This window comes from Cylas formicarius, unplaced genomic scaffold (genome assembly GCF_029955315.1).
Source record: "Cylas formicarius isolate icCylForm1 unplaced genomic scaffold, icCylForm1.1 PGA_scaffold_18__1_contigs__length_1836631, whole genome shotgun sequence".
Lineage (NCBI taxonomy): Eukaryota > Metazoa > Arthropoda > Insecta > Coleoptera > Brentidae > Cylas > Cylas formicarius.
Window position 1 is genome coordinate 1,316,671 of NW_026844261.1, and position 10,790 is coordinate 1,327,460.

The following is a 10,790-nucleotide window of genomic DNA, read 5'->3' on the forward strand; positions in this document are numbered from 1 at the left end:
TGAGCTGTTAATTAAAAAATATATATTTCAAGCAAAACAATTTCCGTTTGCAGTAGGTAGGTTTCAAATCTACGCTGCCATGGAGAATCTGTCTTCTAGTCAGACGCCTTAACCGACAGACCTGTTTGAAAGAAGAACTATTTCTGGTGATGTGCCATTTAAAATATAAGGGCATTATATTGTTTTAAATTTATGCACTCAATCCCCATAATTGACAAAATTTTCTGGGCTGAGCTGCTAATTACAAAAATTATATTTCAAGCAAAACAAATGGTCGTTTGCAGTAGGTAGGTTTCGAACCTATGCTGATAGAGAATCTGATTTATAGTCAGACGCCTTAACCGACAGACCAGGGCTAAATCTGTTTGAAAGTCAAACTATTTCTGGTGATGTGCCATGCGTTGCAAAATAAGTCCATTACATTTTTATCAATTTATGTACTCAATCCCCATATTTGAGAAAAATTTCTAGGCTGAGCTGTTAATTAAAAAATATATATTTCAAGCAAAACAATGGCCGTTTGCAGTAGGTAGGTTTCGAACCTACGCTGCCATAGAGAATCTGATTTCTAGTCAGACGCCTTTACGGACAGACCAGGGCTAAATCTGTTTGAAAGTAGAACTATTTCTGGTGATATGCCATTTGAAATATAAGAGCATTATATGGTTTTAAATGTATGCACTCAATCCCCATAATTGACAAAATTTTCTGGACTGAGCTGCTAATTACAAAAATTATATTTCACGCAAAACAAATGGTTGTTTGCAGTAGGTAGGTTTCATACCTACGCTGCCATGGAGAATCTGATTTCTAGTCAGACGCCTTAACCGACAGACCAAGGCTAAATCTGTTTGAAAGTCGAACTATTTCTGGTGATGTGCCATGCGTTGAAATATAAGTCCATTATATTTTTATAAATTTATGTACTCAATCCCCATATTTGAGAAAAATTTCTGGGCTGAGCTGTTAATTAAAAGATATATATTTCAAGCAAAACAATGGCCGTTTGCAGTAGGTAGGTTTCGAACTCAATCCCCATAATTGACAAAATTTTCTGGACTGAGCTGCTAATTACAAAAATTATATTTCAAACAAAACAATTTCCGTTTGCAGTAAGTAGGTTTCGAACCTACACTGCCATCGAGAATCTGATGTCTAGTCACCCGAATTAACCAATAGACCAAGGCTAAATCTGTTTGAAAGTCGAACTATTTCTGGTGATGTGCCATGCGTTGAAATATAAGGCCATTATATTTTTAGAAATTTATGTACTCAATCTTGATATTTGAAAAAATTTCTGGGCTGAGCTGTTAATTAAAAAATATATATTTCAACCAAAACAATGGCCGTTTGCAGTAGGTAGGTTTCGAAATTAATCCCCATAATTGACAAAATTTTCTGGACTGAGCTGCTAATTACAAAAATTATATTTCAAGCAAAACAATTTCCGTTTGCAGTAGGTAGGTTTCGAACCTACGCTGCCATGGAGAATCTGATTTCTCGTCAGGCGCCTTAATTGACAGACCAGGGCTAAATCTGTTTGAAAGTAGAACTATTTCTTTTGATGTGCCATTTGAAATATTAGGACATTATATTGTTTTAAATGTATGCACTCAATCCCCATAATTGACAAAATTTTCTGGACTGAGCTGCTAATTACAAAAATTATATTTCAAGCAAAACAAATGGTCGTTTGCAGCAGGTAGGTTTCGAACCTACGCTGCCATGGAGAATCTGTTGCCATGGTCGTAACGGGTAACGGGGAATCAGGGTTCGATTCCGGAGAGGGAGCCTGAGAAACGGCCACCATATCCAAGGAGGGCAGCAGGCGCGCAAATTACCCACTCCCGGCACGGGGAGGTACTGACGAAAAATAACGATACGGGACTCATCCGAGGCCCCGTAATCGGAATGAGTACACTCTAAACCCTTTAACGCGAGGATCAATTGGAGGGCAAGTCTGGTGCCAGCAGCCGCGGTAATTCCAGCTCCAATAGCGTATATTAAAGTTGTTGCGGTTAAAAAGCTCGTAGTCGAATTTGTGTCTCGCGCCGCCGGTTCATCGTCCGCGGTGTTAACTGGCGTGCCGCGAGACGTCCTGCCGGTGGACTTAGCCCGTTCACGCGGGCGGTCCAACTCAATCCTGCCGCGGTGCTCTTCATTGAGTGTCGAGGTGGGCCGGCACGTTTACTTTGAACAAATTAGAGTGCTTGAAGCAGGCTAAAACTTCGCCTGAATACTGTGTGCATGGAATAATGGAATAGGACCTCGGTTCTATTTTGTTGGTTTTCGGAACCCCGAGGTAATGATTAATAGGAACGGATGGGGGCATTCGTATTGCGACGTTAGATGTGAAATTCTTGGATCGTCGCAAGACGGACAGAAGCGAAAGCATTTGCCAAAAACGTTTTCATTGATCAAGAACGAAAGTTAGAGGTTCGAAGGCGATCAGATACCGCCCTAGTCCCCGCATAACAAGCGGCCCCCGAAAGAACTTTTTTCCGGAAAATGGCGGAAACGATGTCGGATCCGGGTAAAACGGGGTCGGAAACCGTCCCATTTGGGGCGGAAATTCGCTCCGTTTCTCGCTACGACGAACCGTTTCCGAGATACGGCGGTTTTTTGGAAAAATTTTCAAAATTTTCAAATCGTCGTATCTCGAAAACTGTGCGTCGGAGGCGAAAAATAAGCGAATTTTCGTACCGGCCTCGGCATCATTGACTAGGCGGACCGGCCGGCTCGGCGTGGGGAATCGACTGACAAAGTCTCAACCCCCCCCCCTCCAAATTTTACCCCCTCGGATTTTGTAATTTTTGAAAAAAAAATCGGAGAAAATGCCTTCTAAGAAGCGACCCATTTGGGGTGAAAATTTCGTGCGTTTTTCGATCCGACGAGCCGTTTTCGAGATTTCGACATTTTCGAAAAATTTTCGAAAAAGGGCCGTATCTCGGAAACGGTGCGTCGGAGGCGAAAAATAAGCGAATTTTCGTACCGAGCTCAATACCACGCGCGTAGAGTGGTGCGGATTCGTAACCACTATAGCCTGGTAGGTTTCCGACGTTCCTCCTATCCATTCAAGTTTTAAATTTTAAAGCGAGGTAGGCTTTCATTTTTCCCTTATTAAAATCGATCGATTATTTTCGTGATTTTTGCATCTCTTAAATATGGCAACGTCCGACGATTCTCTAACAGCCGTTATTTTACCCGCGAAAAAATGATTCACGATCGACGGACAGAAAACCGTTATAAAAGTGGATGGGGTGACACTGTTGCCAGAAGCATCCCTGCATTGTGATTTATATCGATTTTTATTGAAAAAAAGATCAATTTCAATTCAACGAAAAGAGACGGGATGCAGTTGAAAGTGTTTCCAGATAGATTTCGGCGATTCTCATAATTGGTAAAGACAAAAATTAACTCGCATCATTTTTAATAACTACGTTTTGCGCTCAACGTGGCAACGTTCGACGATCTTAGCGATCGTTATCCTAGGCGCGAAATATTAAATAATTGGTGGGGGTGACAATGTAGGTGGGATGATCTTCATCGAGATTTGCATTTAGTTTGTTTTAAAAGTGCACCCGAGAAAGTTAATTGTGATTGATTTTCTTTTTTTAAGGTAATTAAATATATTTCTATTGCTATGTGCTCCTACCCGGACATGAAGAAAAAGTTTTCGAGTTGCGACTATCTCTCGCTAATATATTTTAGTGTTTTTTTTTCTTTGCATTGGTTTTTACATCTCTAGCGTCATGTTCAATTTTTTAAAAATATACCGGTTATCCTTAAATTATTTCACACGATTACACATACTCAGATAAAAATGTTTGCATCTAATCAGATACAGGTTGTCCCATTTTCTTTACATTGGTTCTATGTGTTACGTTATTATATCGCTTCTTTTGAGTCAACGATACTTTCGTTTTCGTTATTTTTATTTCCTTCTTTGAATTTAAATTGTATACAGGACGTCGCGATATTGTTCCCCGCGGTAAATGAGTATTTCGATTTAAATTTGCTAATGTTTTTGCATCTCTGGCTTTATAATTTTAAATTTAATATTTTAAAAATATACCGGATGTCCTTAAATGATTTCCTACCTAAAATCATGCGCGGGTTGCGTAACTCTGTTTTTACACCATCACACGTTCTTCGATAAGGTAGTTTGCTTTTAATCACATACAGGTTGTCCCATTTTTTTTACATTGGTTCTATGTGTTACGTTATTATTTCGTTTGTTTCGAGCGAACGATATTTTCGTGTTGGTTATTTTTATTTCCTTCTTTCAATTTAAATTGTATACAGGACGTCGCGATATTGTTCACCGCGGCAAATGAGTATTTCGATTTAATTTTGTTAAAGTTTTTGCATCTCTGGCTTCATAATTTTAAATTTAGTTTTTTAAAAATATACCGGATGTCCTTAAATTATTTCCTACGTAAAATCATGCGCGGGTTGGGTAACTCTGTTTTCACACCATCACACGTACTCCGATAAGGTAGTTTGCTTTTAATCACATACAGGTTGTCCCATTTTCTTTACATTGGTTGTATGTGTTTCGTTATTATATCGCTTCCTTTAAGTCAACGATACTTTCGTTTTCGTTATTTTTATTTTCTTCTTTGAATTTAAATTGTATACAGGACGTCGCGATATTGTTCCCCGCGGTAAATGAGTATTTCGATTTAAATTTGCTAATGTTTTTACATCTTTGACTTTATAATTTTAAATTTAATTTTTTAAAAATATGCCGGATGTCTTTAAATTATTTCCTACGTAAAATTATGCGCGGGTTGCGTAACTCTGTTTTTACACCATCACACGTACTCCGATAAGATAGTTTGCTTCTAATCACATACAGGTTGTCCCATTTTCTTTACATTGGTTCTATGTGTTACGTTATTATATCGTTTGTTTCGAGCGAACGATATTTTCGTGTTGGTTATTTTTATTTCCTTCTTTGAATTTAAATTGTATACAAGACATCGCGATATTATTCCCTGCGGCAAATGAATATTTCGATTTAATTTTGTTAAAGTTTTTGCATCTCTGACTTTATAAATTTAAATTTAGTTTTTTAAAAATATACCGGATGTCCTTAAATTATTTCCTACGTTAAATCATGCGCGGGTTGCGTAACTCTGTTTTTACACCATCACACGTTCTTCGATAAGGTAGTTTGCTTTTAATCACATACAGGTTGTCCCATTTTTTTATATTGGTTCTATGTGTTACGAAGGACAGACGTGCGATCTGTCCAAAAGGTATTGTCTTTCGCATGTTAATATTGCACAAAAACAAGGCCATTGAAGAAAAATAACTTGTGTGAACTTACATAGTTGAGGCACTTTTCTTCTCTTGTCTTCTTTTTTTGTTTGCTAATTAGGTAGTCTTATTTGTGTATGAATTTCATACTTGTTATTCCAGGCTGCCTGTAGATATTTACCAGACCGCAAAGGTTTCAAAAATACCATTGATGATGGAAAAAGGAACCCTTCCTGTCGAATATAAAGGCAAATCGATAAACGAAATGGACATTGATATTGACTATCCCGAAGAAAATGAACCTAAAGGTAGTCATGCAAAAAGTTTTCTGTTTACTACTAGTTTGCCATTTTATATATATATATGGTTTCAGAGTCCTGGTCACCAAATGCGCCCACACAAGACAATGAAATATTGTTTGTGTGGAAAAAAGAAAATATTGAAGCGAATAAAGATAATAATATTTTTGACCAACCAATTCCTGAAAACATTAAGAAGAACGAAGATCAAGAAACTGCTGATATAGGTAATTCTCTATGTTTTTATTACTTTTACTCAGTTATACTGCCATAGGCATGGTTCATTAGAATAAGAGGTAAAAATAAACCGATGCGAGTTAACGAAAATTTAGGTCAGATTTGTTTTTAATAAATTTATTTTGTTACTGTGGTGTTGAAAAACTAATAATACTAGTGCGAATATAAGTAAAACAGTTGTGTGTTTTTGACAAAACACTGTTTCTTTCAGATAAGCCAAAAGTCTCCAAAGTTGTAAATAAACGATGTAAGTGACAAATACTAATTTATAAAATAACGACAAACACACCTTAACTAATTTTTCGAACACGTTTTATGAAAAATATTTTTTATTTTAGTATGGAGCGAGAATAAAGTGAATTGCATCCAGAAGGAGTTTGCACAATACCTCCAAACAAACACTTACCCACCGTCAGCTAAAATAAGAGAATTTATTACAACCTTTAACTCTAAGAGAAGTGTATCCGTCATAAAATCCAAAATACAACATTTGCTGAAGTTAAGAAAACAGTAAAAGTTTACATTGATTTTGACATCTTGTAACTAATACCTCGATTAATAAAAAAGGGTGTTTTAAATATACCGATCCTTTTTATTTAGGGGGCCCAATTATTCCAGTAGCTGACATGGCACACCAAACTGTTACCTTCTTGGAATGCAATTGTTTTTCATGCTTTTCTTTGGGTTGTCGGGGCTCCAAAAGCGACAGTTTTGTTTGTTAACAATACCCCTCTAGATGGAAGTGAGCCTCAACACTGAATAAAATGTTGTCCAATCCTCCTTCGTTCCAAAACATATTCATCATTGCCTCACAATAATTTTTTCGTAATTCGTAGACTGTGGGCTTTAGAAACTGCACCAATTGAATTTTGTAGGGATGGAACCGTAAGCCTTTGCTTAAAATCCGTTGCACACTTGAGCGATGAATATTCAGGGCCTGGCCATGTTTTCGAATTGAGCGCCTCGGATGTTCAGTCGCAGCACGTCGCACAATCTCAATATTCTCTGGCGTTCTGATGGACCTCTGTTGACCGGGACGCTTCTGATTTGCCACTGTACCACTTTGTCTAAATCTTTTAACCTACGATTTCAATAAATTGTTTGACGGAGCATCACGTAAACGCCGATTATTGTAACGGTTACAAAAACGTCGCCGTGCCGCAACATACGAATCGTTCGATTTAAAGAACGCTTCGACCATAAACGCTCGTTGCTCATTTGACCACTGCTCCATGTTGACCGATAACCAGCGCTAACCCCCCCACCCCCCAAATATTAAGTTGGATGTACAAGGCGCGTTTAAATAGTGAAATTTACTCTGAGTCACCCGTTATATATATATATATATATATATATATATATATATATATATATATATATATATATATATATATACACTTCGAACACTCGGAGAGCGAGCCTTGAAGATGCCAAATGAGATTTTGGCGAAACGTCTGCAGGATTCCAGTCGGAGTTCAACGAGCGAACGGATGATATCCCGGAATATATATATATATATATATATATATATATATATATATATATATATATATATATATATATATATATATATATATATATAACGGGTGACTCAGAGTAAATTTCACTATTTAAACGCGCCTTGTACATCCAACTTAATATTTGGGGGGTGGGGGGGTTAGCGCTGGTTATCGGTCAACATGGAGCAGTGGTCAAATGAGCAACGAGCGTTTATGGTCGAAGCGTTCTTTAAATCGAACGATTCGTATGTTGCGGCACGGCGACGTTTTTGTAACCGTTACAATAATCGGCGTTTACGTGATGCTCCGTCAAACAATTTATTGAAATCGTAGGTTAAAAGATTTAGACAAAGTGGTACAGTGGCAAATCAGAAGCGTCCCGGTCAACAGAGGTCCATCAGAACGCCAGAGAATATTGAGATTGTGCGACGTGCTGCGACTGAACATCCGAGGCGCTCAATTCGAAAACATGGCCAGGCCCTGAATATTCATCGCTCAAGTGTGCAACGGATTTTAAGCAAAGGCTTACGGTTCCATCCCTACAAAATTCAATTGGTGCAGTTTCTAAAGCCCACAGTCTACGAATTACGAAAAAATTATTGTGAGGCAATGATGAATATGTTTTGGAACGAAGGAGGATTGGACAACATTTTATTCAGTGTTGAGGCTCACTTCCATCTAGAGGGGTATTGTTAACAAACAAAACTGTCGCTTTTGGAGCCCCGACAACCCAAAGAAAAGCATGAAAAACAATTGCATTCCAAGAAGGTAACAGTTTGGTGTGCCATGTCAGCTACTGGAATAATTGGGCCCCCTAAATAAAAAGGATCGGTATATTTAAAACACTCTTTTTTATTAATCGAGGTATTAGTTACAAGATGTCAAAATCAATGTAAACTTTTACTGTTTTCTTAACTTCAGCAAATGTTGTATTTTGGATTTTATGACGGATACACTTCTCTTAGAGTTAAAGGTTGTAATAAATTCTCTTATTTTAGCTGACGGTGGGTAAGTGTTTGTTTGGAGGTATTGTGCAAACTCCTTCTGGATGCAATTCACTTTATTCTCGCTCCATACTAAAATAAAAAATATTTTTCATAAAACGTGTTCGAAAAATTAGTTAAGGTGTGTTTGTCGTTATTTTATAAATTAGTATTTGTCACTTACATCGTTTATTTACAACTTTGGACACTTTTGGCTTATCTGAAAGAAACAGTGTTTTGTCAAAAACACACAACTGTTTTACTTATATTCGCACTAGTATTATTAGTTTTTCAACACCACAGTAACAAAATAAATTTATTAAAAACAAATCTGACCTAAATTTTCGTTAACTCGCATCGGTTTATTTTTACCTCTTATTCTAATGAACCATGCCTATGGCAGTATAACTGAGTAAAAGTAATAAAAACATAGAGAATTACCTATATCAGCAGTTTCTTGATCTTCGTTCTTCTTAATGTTTTCAGGAATTGGTTGGTCAAAAATATTATTATCTTTATTCGCTTCAATATTTTCTTTTTTCCACACAAACAATATTTCATTGTCTTGTGTGGGCGCATTTGGTGACCAGGACTCTGAAACCATATATATATATATAAAATGGCAAACTAGTAGTAAACAGAAAACTTTTTGCATGACTACCTTTAGGTTCATTTTCTTCGGGATAGTCAATATCAATGTCCATTTCGTTTATCGATTTGCCTTTATATTCGACAGGAAGGGTTCCTTTTTCCATCATCAATGGTATTTTTGAAACCTTTGCGGTCTGGTAAATATCTACAGGCAGCCTGGAATAACAAGTATGAAATTCATACACAAATAAGACTACCTAATTAGCAAACAAAAAAAGAAGACAAGAGAAGAAAAGTGCCTCAACTATGTAAGTTCACACAAGTTATTTTTCTTCAATGGCCTTGTTTTTGTGCAATATTAACATGCGAAAGACAATACCTTTTGGACAGATCGCACGTCTGTCCTTCGTAACACATAGAACCAATATAAAAAAATGGGACAACCTGTATGTGATTAAAAGCAAACTACCTTATCGAAGAACGTGTGATGGTGTAAAAACAGAGTTACGCAACCCGCGCATGATTTAACGTAGGAAATAATTTAAGGACATCCGGTATATTTTTAAAAAACTAAATTTAAATTTATAAAGTCAGAGATGCAAAAACTTTAACAAAATTAAATCGAAATATTCATTTGCCGCAGGGAATAATATCGCGATGTCTTGTATACAATTTAAATTCAAAGAAGGAAATAAAAATAACCAACACGAAAATATCGTTCGCTCGAAACAAACGATATAATAACGTAACACATAGAACCAATGTAAAGAAAATGGGACAACCTGTATGTGATTAGAAGCAAACTATCTTATCGGAGTACGTGTGATGGTGTAAAAACAGAGTTACGCAACCCGCGCATAATTTTACGTAGGAAATAATTTAAAGACATCCGGCATATTTTTAAAAAATTAAATTTAAAATTATAAAGTCAAAGATGTAAAAACATTAGCAAATTTAAATCGAAATACTCATTTACCGCGGGGAACAATATCGCGACGTCCTGTATACAATTTAAATTCAAAGAAGAAAATAAAAATAACGAAAACGAAAGTATCGTTGACTTAAAGGAAGCGATATAATAACGAAACACATACAACCAATGTAAAGAAAATGGGACAACCTGTATGTGATTAAAAGCAAACTACCTTATCGGAGTACGTGTGATGGTGTGAAAACAGAGTTACCCAACCCGCGCATGATTTTACGTAGGAAATAATTTAAGGACATCCGGTATATTTTTAAAAAACTAAATTTAAAATTATGAAGCCAGAGATGCAAAAACTTTAACAAAATTAAATCGAAATACTCATTTGCCGCGGTGAACAATATCGCGACGTCCTGTATACAATTTAAATTGAAAGAAGGAAATAAAAATAACCAACACGAAAATATCGTTCGCTCGAAACAAACGAAATAATAACGTAACACATAGAACCAATGTAAAAAAAATGGGACAACCTGTATGTGATTAAAAGCAAACTACCTTATCGAAGAACGTGTGATGGTGTAAAAACAGAGTTACGCAACCCGCGCATGATTTTAGGTAGGAAATCATTTAAGGACATCCGGTATATTTTTAAAATATTAAATTTAAAATTATAAAGCCAGAGATGCAAAAACATTAGCAAATTTAAATCGAAATACTCATTTACCGCGGGGAACAATATCGCGACGTCCTGTATACAATTTAAATTCAAAGAAGGAAATAAAAATAACGAAAACGAAAGTATCGTTATTTCATTATATTCATCATTGCCTCACAATAATTTTTTCGTAATTCGTAGACTGTGGGCTTTAGAAACTGCACCAATTGAATTTTGTAGGGATGGAACCGTAAGCCTTTGCTTAAAATCCGTTGCACACTTGAGCGATGAATATTCAGGGCCTGGCCATGTTTTCGAATTGAGCGCCTCGGA

At 36.5% G+C, this 10,790-nt stretch overlaps 1 long non-coding RNA gene across 1 annotated transcript; it reads left to right on the plus strand.

The window, feature by feature from the left end:
• Positions 1-5,765: 5,765 nt before the first annotated feature.
• LOC132695979 (uncharacterized) lies at positions 5,766-6,208 on the plus strand. Its single transcript, XR_009617963.1, has 3 exons — positions 5,766-5,791; positions 6,013-6,048; positions 6,140-6,208. It is a non-coding gene; the product is annotated as an uncharacterized LOC132695979 (long non-coding RNA).
• The last annotated feature ends 4,582 nt before the right edge of the window (positions 6,209-10,790 follow it).